Genomic DNA, 8,465 nt, shown 5'->3' with positions numbered 1-8,465 from the left:
GGCAGGTGGGACTAGATTGGGTTGGGATATCTGGTCGGCATGGACGGGTCGGATCGAAGGGTCTATTTCCATGCTGTACATCTCTATGACTCTATGACTCTATGACAAAGTGCAGCACCTCACACTTACCCGGATTCAACTCCATCTGCCATTTCTCCACCCATATCTGCAACTGATCTACATCCTGCTGTATCCTTTGACAACCTTCTACACTAACCATAGCTTCACCAATCTTTGTATCATCTGCAAATTTACTAACCCATCCATCCATATTTTCATCCCAAGTCATTGATATATATCACAAACAGCAGAGATTCCAGTACAGATCCCTGCAGAACACCACTAGTCATGGGCATCCAGCCTGAAAAACACCCTTCCATCACTACCCTATGACTTCACTGGGCAAGCCCATTCTGAATCTATGTGGCCAAGTCCCCATGGATCTCATGCACCTTAATCTTCTGGATGAGCCTACCATGTCAAAAACCTTACTAAAATCCATGTCAATAGCATTCACTGCTTTACATTCATCGATCACCCTTTGTCACCTCCTCGAAAAATTCAATCAAGTTAGTAAAACTTGACCTGCCCTGCACAAACCCATGCTGACTGTCCCAAATCAGGCCATGCTTTTCCAAATGCATGCAAGCCCTCTACCTAAGAATTTTCTCCAATAGTTTCCCAGCTACCAGTGTAAGACTTACTGATCTATAGTTTCCTACATTATCCCTATTTCGCTTCTTGAACAGAAGAGAAACATGAGCTAGTCACCAGTCCTCTGGGACCTCTTCAGTGGCTAGGGAGGTTCAAGGCCCCAGCAACCTCCTCTCTTGCCTCTTTCACTAACCTGGAGTAGATACCATCAGGCACTGGTATCCATCTTAGTGCTCTTCAAGAGACCAAACAACACTTCTTTCTTGATCTCAAAATGTCTTAGCACACTAGCATACTCCACACAAATCTCACTATCCACCATATTCTTCTCCTGGGTGAATGCTGATGTAAAATAGAATCTCATCCACATCCTTTGCCTCTAAGCACAAGTTCCCTCCTTTATCCTTGAGTGGTCCACCGTGCTAGGTGGAAGTGGGTACTTCAGATGCTAGAGTTTAGAGTCAAGATTAGAGTGGTGCTGGAAAAGTACAGCAAGTCAGGCAGCATCTGAGGAGCGGGAAAATCGACATTTCGGGCATCATTCCTGATGAAGGGTGTTTGCCTGAAATGTCGATTTTCCTGTTCTCAGATGCTGCCTGACCTGTTATGCTTTTCCAGCACCACTCTAATCTTGGTCCTACCTTCTCCCTAGTTATCCTCTTCTTTTCAATGTAGGTATAGAATTCCTTGAGATTCTCTTTAACCCTACTTGCCAAGGTAATTTCATAGGAGAAAGTGAGGGCTGCAGATGCTGGAGATCAGAGCTGAAAATGTGTTGCTGGAAAAGCGCAGCAGGTCAGGCAGCATCCAAGGAACAGGAGAATTGACGTTTTGGGCATAAGCCCTTCTTCAGATTCCTGAAACGTCGATTCTTCTGCTCCTTGGATGCTGCCTGACCTGCAAGGTAATTTCATGGCCCCTTCTTGCTCACTGAATTCCCTGCTTGATTTATTTCCTGCTTTCTTTGTATTCCTCATGGGTTCCTTCTGATTTTAGCTTCCTAAACCTTACATCGGCTTCTTTTTGCCTTTAGACCAAATTCACAACCTCCCTCATCATTCAAGAGTCCCTTAACTTGCCGTCCTTGTCCTTCCTCCTTACTGGAACATGCCGGTCCTGAACTCTCATCAGCAGATCTTTAAACAATCCCTACATATCAGATGTGGACTTGACTGATGGTTCCTCCCAATTAACACTCCCTAGCTCCTGCCTAATACTGATGTAATTCGCACTTGCCTCACTTTAGTACCTAGTCACAAGGTCCTGACTTATCCTTGTTCATAGCTATCTTAAAATTTAAGAAATTGTGATCATTGTTTCCAAAATGCTCTCCCACTGAAAGGTCAGTCACCTAGCTAGGCTCATTAGCTAGTGCAAAGCCCAATATGACCCCTCCTCTCGTTGGATATTGAATATTTTTAAGGGAGACATGGATAGATTCTTGTGAACTCGGGGGGTTATTGGAGAAAGGTTATTATGTTCGAGGGAATATGGACTGGAGGTTAAATCAGATTAGTCATGATGTTATTTCATGGCAGAGCAGGTCTGACAAGTGGAATGGCTTATTCCTTCCTGTTGTTCATATGTTCTCCTTGATGTGACATGTTCTGTTAAATGTAGCAAGCTGTAGAATTTTATATGTTCAAATTAAAGTAATTATCAAAATCTGAAACATCCTTTTCAAATGTAACTGTGCAAATATTTAGCTTTTAGAGATTTGCGACATGATCTGCTAATGTACAATAGTGCACTTACCTGTTACACTTGAGATGTACTATTGCTTGGCCTAATTGATGTCTGCTATTTCTTCTTAATGTGATTATTTATTTTGTTACTTTAAAGCTGTTTAAATCTTTAGCATGCCAATGTGGCTTTTTCCATTTTTCTTGAAGATAATTTCTGATAGCTTTTAAGCTGATAATCTTGCTGTAACTCATTTTTTTCAATCCTTTTGTCTCTTCAATTTTTAATCTTTGCATAATGTAACATGGTTGCATTTATTTTCTCTGAAAGTCTTTTCAACACAATTATAGTGATTTAGTTGTATTTTCTCATAATACAGTTTTCAGTTCAATGCTACCACAAATGCTATAATGTTTCCTGCTCTTAAGTTTAAAATCGAGCTAAACAACACTGTAACTCTGTACTGCTTGCTGAACATTCCCTTTTATTTAGTAATCAAAGTAAATGTTTCTCTATGTTATATGTTACTGTAGTTGCAAACAAAAATAGACAACACATACATTAACATGTGTGACTATCCCAAGGCAATTCACGGAATGTATTACCAAAGAAAACTTGACATTTGCATGTCTTAGGATAAGCCATTAAAAGCTTGTCAGAGTGATACATTCTGAAGAGTATCTGGGAACTAATGTAAGCAACTGAGTATGGGCTAATGGAGTAAAATAATCGGTAGAAAACTGACAACAGTGTTTCTGGGTGATCTTAACACTCATAAAGGGTTGGACCTGGCCAGCAGTTCACTGAAGTAGCAAAGTCAAGGGCAAATCAAAAGATGGATGAAGAAATCAGCTGATAATGAGCTGAGGCAGGACACCATTGGGAAATGTTAAAGCACTGGAAATGGATGATCTTAGCATATTTGCCCCAGAAAAGATAATGGTAAGCCACATTCTTGAACTGTTGAAGTTCATTTCCTTATTTGGCTTTTCTTCAAATGTATCTATGCCATTGGCCTCAACTACAGCTTCTGGTATCAAGTTCCACATTATCGCTAATCTTTAAACAAAGACAATTCCACTAAATTCCTTCTTGAATTTGGATATACATTTGACTATTATGTGCATTTCTGATTGTGGAATTTAACTCTGCATATCGCATTTCAGGTTTCACATAGTGTAAGTCTATAATAAGTAACCCTTGAACAACATACTTGAGGATAATATTATGATTTGGAGAATATTCACACTGTTGCATGCTTACTGAAGGGCTATTTGGCTCATTCACAAAATGTAGAGGGACAGACCAATCATAGGAATAAGGATGGTTAGGAAATGGGAGACCTCTTCTGAAACAGCCCTAGATAAACCTAGAATTAAATACTTAATAAGTCAAGCCAGAAGTCACATGACACCAGGTTATAGTCCAATCGATTTATTTGAAATCAGAAGCTTTTGGAGCACTGCTCCCTTATCAGGTGAAGTGGAGGGAAGTACACAGGCATGGAATTGATAGGCGGAGAGATAATGACATGATAATCCCAGGTAATTAAGAGTGTCATCAGATAAGTACAAATAGTGTGAGTAGAGTGTTGACAAGCTGAATAGCTGGAATAACATGATAAGTATCAGAGTCACATGACAGGGGTCTAACCAAAGTAACAAGTAATCCAAAACTGTATGAAGTAATTAAAGTATCGAGATAGTAACAAATCAAGCAGCTATGGTGCGATAGCATTGGACTAATGCTGGTCAGTTAAATGTGTTTAATTGTTTACTCCAAGCCAAGCAAATGGGTTTACATTGAGCATCGATCACTTGCTCGGTTTGGAGACATCCAGCTGACCAAAGCCTAGGTGGACGTATTATCATGGGGACATTTGTGTTGCATTACTAATAATTTGCCTGCAAATACTGTGACTATTCTGTGTCCAGAACTCCACTCTGTATGAGATTGAGTTCAGTTTGACAATTGCATATCTTCTGTCAGGTAATCAAGGGGAGAAGGCAGAAAAGGGGAATTGAGGATTCTGAGATCAGCAATTATCCCTTTGAATGGCAGAACAGACTTCATAGAATCCCTAGAGTGTGGAAGCAGGCCATTCAACTCATCAACTCCATACTAGCCCTCTGAAAACTACCCTATTCCTGTAACCCTGCATTTCCCATGGCTAACCCACCTAACCTACACACCCCTGGATACTATGGACAATTTAGCATGGCCAATCCACAGACCCTGCACAGCTTTGGACTGTGGGAGGAAACTGGAGCACCTGAACAAAACCCACACAGACACAGGGAGAATTTCCAAACTTCACACAGAGGGTGGAATCATACCCAGATCCCTGGCACTATGAGGCAGCAGTGTTAACCTCCATGCCACAGTGTTGCCCTTGATGGGCAGAATAGCCTACTTCTGCTCATATGTTTTATGGTCTTCTGGTTCTGTTTGTGTATTTTTCTCGATCACAGAGGAACATCTTCAAAGTCAGAGAGAATATGAAATAAGGTTCCTTTCCTCTCATGTTCCGTCCTTTAAGAATGTTCTTCATTTTAGATGTACGCAGTGTTTTTCCATCATAGTTTGAGGGATGTTTACTGGAAAGTTTTAAAAACCTTTCTTTTCTCTCGCAATCTACTTTAATGTTATGCCACAACCTTGCTGCGTGTCTCAAATTTTTAACTCAAGTGTCTCATTAAACAATTGCAATCATTTTAGGATTCATTCATTACTTAGGAGGGAAGAAAACTTACTTTGAACTCAACGTCGCTTTTTATGATGGTAATCCCGTTTGACAGATTGTTGTGTAGATTTCAAAGCAGCTTTCCGTCTCAGTAACCCCCAAGAGTACTTCAAATGAAAAGACAGCATTGATGAGAACAGTGTAACAGTTGACATTAATCACTTTGATGCCCATCTGGAACTTGACATTGGCACTGAGGTACAAAGCCTTGAAAGAGAACTTTCATACAATTTATATGCAGTTCAACCTCTAGCATTGTGTACGACTCGATATAAAGTATGAGCCATTAGTATGGTGCACTTAAGAGAACAAAGTGGAAATGTCTAATGGAGTCAGTTTAGGATAATTCATCTCTGTGCTTTCCAGCAATGAGCCTGAAGCCAAAGTGCGCATTCATCATTAAATATAGTGACCAGGAAACTGAAACATTAGGTTTGCGCAAGATCATTTAGACACCATTACCTCACAGCGAGGTGAATGTCTTTTTTGAAAAACTTTCAAGGAGGGAGTAAAGTGCTTTCTGAACTGTAGGAAGAGGGCATCAATCTGCAAATGTGGCAGTTCTTCAACAATTGTTCTCTTCAACCGGGGAAGTGATGGCCTGGTGGTATTGTTGCTGAGCTGTCAATCCGGAAACTCTGAGTTCAAAGATGAGAGTGTGGTGCTGGAAAAGACACCAGGTCAGGCAGCATCTGAGGCGACGTTCCTTTTGCCCAAAATGTCAACTCTCCTGCTCCTCGGATGTTGGCTGACCTGCTGTGCTTTTCCAGCACCACACTCTCAACTCTAATCTCCAGCATCTGCAGTCCTCACTTTCTCCACACTGAATTCAAATCCCACCATGGCAATCAATTCAATAAATGTTTGGGCTTAGCCCATTTTTGGCCATGAATTGCTTGTCGGAAAAAGCCCATCTGGTTGACTAATGTCCTTTAGAGAAGGAAACTATCATCCTTACCTGGTCAGGCCTACATTTTGACTCCAGACCCACAGCAATGTCGTTGACTCTTAACTGCTCTCTAGGTAATTAGGACTGGGCAATAATTAGGACTGGCCCTTTGACAGCATATCTGATCCTGGGATCTTGAAGGAATATGTAAAGAATGGAAGTGTAAGAGTGACAACATGCGAAAGGGACCCTGACTATGTTTCACAATTACCACATTCAAGGTCAACTTAATTCAATTTACTTCTTCCCAAATAAAAAGTGATGTGTACAAGTAGCTATGAAGATGGCTTCAAAACTAATTTAGCAAAGTGGTAGCAGCATATTGCATTATTTGCTCAAGTAGGTGAAATGCTACCATAAATCTAAAGAACAGTGCTTGAGAGCATAATGTTTGACTTGTGCTTCAGATTGGAGAGAATTCTTTTTCCCCAAATTGTTGCACTGTAGAAGATTCTGTCTGAAAGGTTGTTCAAAGGAGATTCAACAATAGCTTTCTTTTGATCCCAGCGGATGTTATTACTGGCCAGGTCAGATTCCACACTGAAATCTGACTTCATAGATCTTATTTCCTTTGTTTTGTTTGGTTTTGCTGAGGTGACCTTTCACTGAAACATGCAAACATAGAAAATAGAAGCAGGAATAAACAATTCAGAACACTGAGCCTGCTTCACCACTCACTATGGTCATAGCTGATTTCCAACTCAGTCCTCACATTCTCTTTATAGTCTTTGATATCTTTAGCTCTACGAATATATGTAACTCTTGAAAACATTCAATATTTTGGCCTGAATCACTTTCTGTGGCAAAGAATTCCACAGACTCACCAGTCTCTGGGTGAAGATATCTCTCCTCAACTCAGTCTTAAATGGTTTATCCTGTATCCTCAGACTGTGATCCCTGGTTCTGGAGTTCCCGGTCTTTTAGAACATCCCTCCCGCATTTACCATGCTTAGTCTGGTTAGGATTTTATAGATTTCTACGAGCTGTGACTACTCTCCACTTGTTCTTCTAAACTCCAGTGAATATAATCCTAACTGATCCAGTATCACTTCATACATCAGTCCTGGCAAAGCAGGAGTCATTCTGGTAAACCTTTGTTACATCCCCTCCATCGCCAGAACATATTTTCTCAGATAAAGAGACCAAAACTGTACACAATACTCCAGGTGTGGTCTCATCAAGGCCCAGTACTAGAATTATCTGAAGGTCTCCCTTCCAAATTGTTGTCTGATTTGAAGTAGGCACTACACCTGAGGTCACAATTCCCTCTGTTTCCTTAAAGAGGTTACTATATTGAGCTATTTGGCATTTTCGCAAGATCAAAGGAATGACATGCTAGTGGGGACCATTTGGCCATTCATCCCTGTGTCAATACTCATGCTTCGAATTGAGCTTTCTACCTCAATCACCTTTCTCCATCTTTCTTCCGAGTAAAAAGAACATTGTTGAAGAGAGAATCCTGTTGCTGAAAGTTTTTGCCTTGGACACATCAAGACAAATACAGAATGCCAATCTTCAAACCATCACAACAACGTGGAGGAGAAAAGTGTGCTGATCAGTTAGCAAGTGACATCTGATTCATTTAGGCAAAAATGAGGACTACAGATGCTGGAAACCAGAGTTTAGATCAGAGTGGTGCTGGAAAAGCACAGCAGGTCAGGCAGCATCTGAGGAGCAGGAAAATTGACGTTTCGGGCAAAAGCCCTTCATCAGAAATAGAGCTCCAGGATCTGCAGTCTTCACTTTTGCCTAGTTGATTTTAACCTTACTGTGAATCCTCTTGCAAGGATGCCTACCTTGAAGAAGTTCTCCTCCTCTCTCCACAAGAATCTCAGTGAGTCTCTCTCTCACTGCAACCCCCAGGTCATCTCCCCTCTATTCCTGATGAAGGGCTTTTGCCTGAAACGTCAATTTTCCTGCTCCTCGGATGCTGCCTGACCTGCTGTGCTTTTCCAGCACCACTCTGATCTAAAATCTGATTCATTTAACTTTATTTAACACGTATTCTACACTGGAGCTGATCATAAATGAGGACTCTAAATTTTATTGACTCATACCACCTTTGACACCTGACTCTAGTGTTGTAGGCAAGACTGATCTGCTGAAAAATGTGTTGCTGGAAAAGCGCAACAGGTCAGGGCTTATGCCCGAAACGTCGATTCTCCTGCTTCTTGGATGTTGCCTGACCTGCTGTGCTTTTCCAGCAACACATTTTTCAGCGCTGATCTCCAGCATCTGCAGTCCTCACTTTCTCCAAGACTGGTCTGTTGCCCATAATTCAGGCAATAATTGAAAAGCAGCAAGTTATTGGTCAGTGTATTGAGTACAGGAGTTGGGAGGTCATGTTGCAGCTGTACAGGACATTGGTTAGGCCACTGTTGGAATATTGCGTGCAATTTTGGTCTCCTTCCTATCGAAAAGATGTTGTGAAACTTG

Source organism: Chiloscyllium plagiosum, chromosome 15, assembly GCF_004010195.1.
Source record: "Chiloscyllium plagiosum isolate BGI_BamShark_2017 chromosome 15, ASM401019v2, whole genome shotgun sequence".
NCBI classification, from domain to species: domain Eukaryota; kingdom Metazoa; phylum Chordata; class Chondrichthyes; order Orectolobiformes; family Hemiscylliidae; genus Chiloscyllium; species Chiloscyllium plagiosum.
The sequence above is the reverse complement of the archived record's forward strand: the minus strand, read 5'-3'. Positions refer to the sequence as shown.